The sequence below is a fragment of the Ruditapes philippinarum genome, unplaced genomic scaffold (assembly GCF_026571515.1).
Source record: "Ruditapes philippinarum isolate M1 unplaced genomic scaffold, ASM2657151v2 ctg6595_1_1_1_1, whole genome shotgun sequence".
NCBI classification, from domain to species: Eukaryota; Metazoa; Mollusca; class Bivalvia; order Venerida; family Veneridae; genus Ruditapes; species Ruditapes philippinarum.
In genome coordinates, this window is record NW_026852473.1 from 47,635 (window position 1) to 53,634 (window position 6,000).

The window sequence follows — 6,000 nt, forward strand, 5'->3', positions numbered from 1 at the left end:
TGTTGAAGTGTATATCAACATAACCTGTGGCACAAATTTAGCGAATTCAAATATGAAAGTGTATATACATGTAGCTGTATACTTCCCACCAGTACGGGCTGCAAAATTATTGGTTATTTTCTGACTTAAATGATTAAAGAATATCTAGGATGAATGAAATGTGTCTATTTTATTAAAGCGAGCAGGACATGCGTGAAAGAATCGCAAAATCTGATAAAATAGCAGCGGATTATTTTGTTCCGGAACATTTATTCTGTTAACATACACTTTTCATGTATGCTAACTTACATGGACACTCATACAAAGCTGTCAAGAAACGACAGTAAGATTATGAAAAAATATAAATTTAAGTTTTAGAAAAAAAATATATCATCAGATAAAACTTTGTACATTTAAAGTGGTATGCCTCCAAATTCATGCTAATTTCAATGAAAATTTTAAAAATGTATTGTGAAGCGAACAAAGAATATAATTTACACATTGCAAACAGCACTTGCAACCCACGTAAATTACCAAAATAGGTCAAAATAAGCAAAACTAGCCCTTACTAACTTAGTAGAAATATGATGAAAAATACTGCAAAAACAGTGCTTAATCCCACATAACATGTAAAATAACTTCAATCTTAAATCTTTCTATTTTACTTCTCTAAAAATCTAATAACATTTTTCTCAAGTTTAGTTGTCTTGAAGTATTTTGGCTCATGTGGAGGCATTCGGCTTTAATGTATCGTTCATCTTTCAGCATCTCATTTTCAATTTTGTGTTGTTGTAATATATCAAATGTAATACTGTCATTATACAGGTGGCAAGTTATATACCCCTAATGTCTACGAAATTATCAAATTCACACCTGCTAAGATTGATGTATAAAAAACACAGGTAAACATGTCTGGCATCTTCTCATTTATCATATCATTAGCAAAATGAAAATTAGATACCGGGGTAAGAAATTCGTTTTTATGCAAAATATAAAGCGTATTCGTTTCGGATAATGATCGACTTTATTTCACCGAGAGCGAACATTAGAACCGATATATTCATGTGTGGCAAAAGTGCAATTGGACTGCTGTTTAACGAGAAATAAAAAGATTTTGATAGAATAAATACTGATAAAAAGTGAATCAACTCTCATGCAGTTAAATGGCACTATATGAAGAACTTCTATTGTACATAAAGTATCGATTGTTTTCGATAAGGAAATAAGAAAATAAAATTATATTAAAAATGACTTTTCAGTTTCAGTGCAAAACGAATGAAGTTTGATGACATCTATGTTCATTAGGGATGCGGTTTGTTTAGTACCATATAAACAGCTATTTACCTTCTGTTTTCTTAAAATAGACCTATCTAGCTTTCAATTTCGGAACTGTTCATTTTAGATTTTTGGAACGTGTAAATTAAAATTTAAAGTAAATCAGACTTTAGGGCTAAGGGTTAAACTGAAAAAGTATGCAAATACATCAAAGTGTCAGCTGGTCTCTTTAGTTGCATCAACTTTAAATAATTTTATTGAACATTATAAAATAAAAACGAGAAGATTTGTTCATTTTTTAATTATGTCAAAAATATTTTATTTATCATGTTCTAAAAGGTTGCAATATTTTAATAAATAGGGTTCCCGGAGGTTATGAGTTCAAATACTCGCTATACAAAATGATTTAAACGCTGGTCACCACCTCGGTAGACTAGGAGAAGTATAACATTATGAACTGTTGCAAATTTAAGACGATTTGAAAGGTCTAGCAATGTTAAAGTTTCCACATGTAAATGTAAATTATTCTGTAAAACTTATTCTTATTTAATTTTGTCTAAAATGATATTTTCACCTTGAGCATTTTTACAATAATAATGAGCGCAACACATGTTTTAAAAAGATCAGTCGTTTACTAATAATCGTAAATAGATTTATAAAATCTGAATACCTAAACAATAATTATTTTTCACAAATCTTAAGTATCTGAATACCTAAGCAACAATTATTTTACACAAATCTTAAGAGACTATAATGTTGCATGTAATGTTCAACACATCTGTAATAATAAATCTTGCAGATATTAGTTTGAACTTTATAGAAAATATTCGGACGATTCGATTAAAATATTTTCAAGTAATAACACTTGCATCATAATTCATAATAGTAATGAACTGTTATCAATTTGGGGCATGATATTGCAGAATATTTGCTGATATTAAAGTACACCTGTTTGTAATTGGTATGATTTTTTTTTGCCATAAATTGCACCTTGACTAATTATTTTGTTTTTCTTACTGAGGTTTGAAAAGCATATGCGTTCTGGTTGAGTTATGCCAAAAATGCGATATTACTGAATTTTGAAATGCATATCTATGCTTTTTTATAGAGTTTTGCCTGTTGGATACAATTTAGTATTAATAATTAATGTTTCAATTTTAAACAGAAGCCTGCAAAACTGCTGTTCAAAGATTTTGAAATTTAAAACAAACTTTCAATATTTCAACAACAATTAAAATATTTTCGATATTAACTAAAGCTAGTTTTTGTTCACAATTCAAAAGGAATCTAAAAGTACATTTATAACTTATTTTCCATTTAATATGATAAAGTTTGTCTGTCTTTTAACAGTAGCTCATAGTTTTAAACTTCAGTACAGTCTTAGCTTAATTCAACGGACAAAATCACCAGACAAAATCGCCAAAGTACGATATTGTTTGATTTTATTAACCTGTCAACTCCATACTGATTATACGGTCAATGCACAGAATATATTAATATTCGATAAATGTTCGGTTAATTCCGTGAAATTTAAGCAGTAAGATGTGATTAAATTCATCTGGTTTCTATGCATCAGTTACACTGACCGTTATAGCGCAATAGGGTAAACTATGGGTATATAATTTCTAAATGTCCTACGTGTTGTAAGATCGAGACAGCGTATGTCCATACATTTTTTCTAATTTTTAACTATTTTCAATATTTTTTAAGTTTGTTCTCTCTGTTTTAATAGGTTTTGCACTTTTTTGTTTATACTATCTTTTTGTATATAACATTGTTAAAGAATTAATATTCAAAATTCATTCGGATCAATAAATGTCATTTCAGTGCCGTAAAATACAATACAAAACGTGACAAGTCAGTGTTTCTTAGTTGTTTCATATCTGTGTAGAAAATTCTGAAAGCGCTTGATCATTTTCATTATAATATGCTTAAAAATAAAGAAAAAATAAGTCTAAAAATAAGTGACGTCTAAAAAAATGTCAAAAGAAGGGATCGAACCTCGGACCTCTCATACATAAGGTAATCACTTTAATCGACTTTGTTATTGCGGATGTTACGAGAACCTACATTAAGCTAGTGGGAGTTTTCCAAACGTTAGCTATATACTCCATATTAATTCTCGTAAAATAAACGGACAAAACCGAAGTAGGATCGAATATTTAAATGAGTGCTATAATGTATTCATAATTGACAGGTCAATAAAATCAGACTATACAACTACTAGTATAACCACACAAACACACTGAGTTTTCAGTATTTATATCATGTGTGACATCTAACCACGAAATAAATATATTGGTGTTGTTAGTAAGTCCTATATACCATTACTATATAGAGCAGAAAATAAAATGTTTTAGAAAAAATGTTACAAATACTTCTATAAATATTCATGCTAAATCACTAACAGCCCTTTCAATATTTATTTTTCAAGAAATATTTTATTCGAATTATGCTTATGATACACGTCTATAGTTCTATTGTTTTTATCAATATATGAAATACGTGTAGAAAATTTGCTCACTGCAGACTAATCCGCTTTAAATAAGCTAGCTCGTCTTATTTGTGAATTTTAAACTCGTCATAGGAATAATTTTAGAGAAAGAGACGTTGAGAGATAAGATTAACTATTGCTCAATTTGAAAGCGTATGTAAGGTCCATATGAAAAACTATAAAACAGAATTTATCTAAATTTAACATGAACTTAGAATATGAAAACAGATATATTTTAAGAGACAAATATGATGAAGTGGCCGTCCGTCCTCGTTTTAAAGGCATCTGTCCTTGAATTTGATTTTCGTTTTCATTTTATGTCATTTCAAGGGAAGGTGACTTTTACATAAGTCTAGCAAACCATTTTTTACTATCGGTTTATGCTTTTTCATTTTATCCTTGGTTACAATACAAAACTTTGTGGAACTACTTTAAATATTTTATGTTCCCTCTATTCAGTAGGAGACTAAGTGTCCTCAAAAAATGAACAAAAGTATATCTTGATTTACTATTTCAGAGAAGTTGACTTATTGTCATGGCTGATCGACAATTTTGACCTTTCTTGTTCTCAAAGCTTCTAGAATGCTCTCGATTCCGTCAATCACCCGAGCGTTTTCGAAATGATGGATAATGGAAATACTAAATAGAATATCCCCTTGAGCTCATAAATAATGTATTGTTGAATAAGCAGTTGACATATAACTTTCAAAATGAATATAGACAGCATAATTCCAATAACCTATTTTGTCTGTAAAATGTCAAGTTACTGATCCCGCGTCATGTACATCCCGTGTCATTATGGTAACATGTCATGAAATAATTCTCTGTTGGAGAGGTCTATATCATTCTAAGATGATTTTACAGATAAACGTGACAGAAAATCTATATTTGAATTGAACAAACATCATTATTGTATTTTGGCACACAAAATAAATCAAGTAGTTTTGTATGAACCTATGATATGATCCGTTCAAATGAAACACATCTGTTTTATTTTGTGAGGTAAACTCCTGATATAAGTACAGATTAAACAAAGATGTAAAAGTACATGGTTCATAGGTTTATCGCTTAATAAATATGACTTCAATTTTGTATTGTCAATCATTTTTTGTTCATTATGAGAACTGAAGTGGGTTTATTATTAGAAAGGAAATTGAGGATAAATGATATAAATGCGATGACGGTTTGTACCTTCAGAACTACTCGTACAAGATGACTGTAAGGTCATAAAAATGAAATGATCAGCATGATAATTCAAACGGAAACTTTAAGGGTCAAACCAACACGTTTCAGTAAAACGCATCTATAATGCATGGTCATCTTTTTGCATTGCTTTCATTTTACGACAGCATTCTATGTTGCCAATTAATTGTTTGTATACATGATTTGTTAATAGCAAAAACTAATGCATCTTCAAAGTTGTGACAGCTGACTGCTGGAGTATTTAAGTAGTATAGGGGCCTCTTTACCCCCAAGACTGCGCATGCGCGGCGGCCATTTTGTTTTCTATTAATAGTAACTCATTTGCATAAAAGAAATGACCTCACTACACAGGCGCGGCGGCCATGTTGAATAACAGACGCGCGGCGGCCATTTTAAATTCTATTTTAAGACTGACATCATCACGTTATAAATAGAAACGCGAATAAAAAAATATCTCCCGGAAGTATACGGAGCTGACTCGTATACACGATTTAGGGCTTGAATCGCGCACATTGAGGGTCAGGTGCTCGGCCCTAAACGGAGAGATGACAAGATAAAACAAAGAAATAAAAAATTTATCTTATTATCAAAACGTATCAAGTAGTATAAGTAAATGAATTGTTTATAATAAAAAAGTAATTATAACATATTTAAATATCATATAGATTTATCCATACACGAATTGAACCTATTTTAAAAAAAACAACTATATTGATGCAAAAATAAATATATAAAACGAAACCGATCTTAGGGCTTGAATCGCGGACATTGAGGGTCAGGTCCTCGGCCCTAGACGGAGAGATAATTAACATCATGAAAGATAAAAGAAATGTTTCTAAATAGATACGTGCTTAATTTATAAATAAAAAAACAAATAGTTTTTTTTTAATATGTTCAAAATAAATAATATTTATAAAATATAACTCGTTTACTTACCTACATTTAGTAAGGAAATGACTGTCATAGCGTAACGTTCTTGTAGACTGCGCATGATCTATTTTTAGTCGCGGTATTTCACAACCACCAGGAGCTATTTCATCAGCCCCACG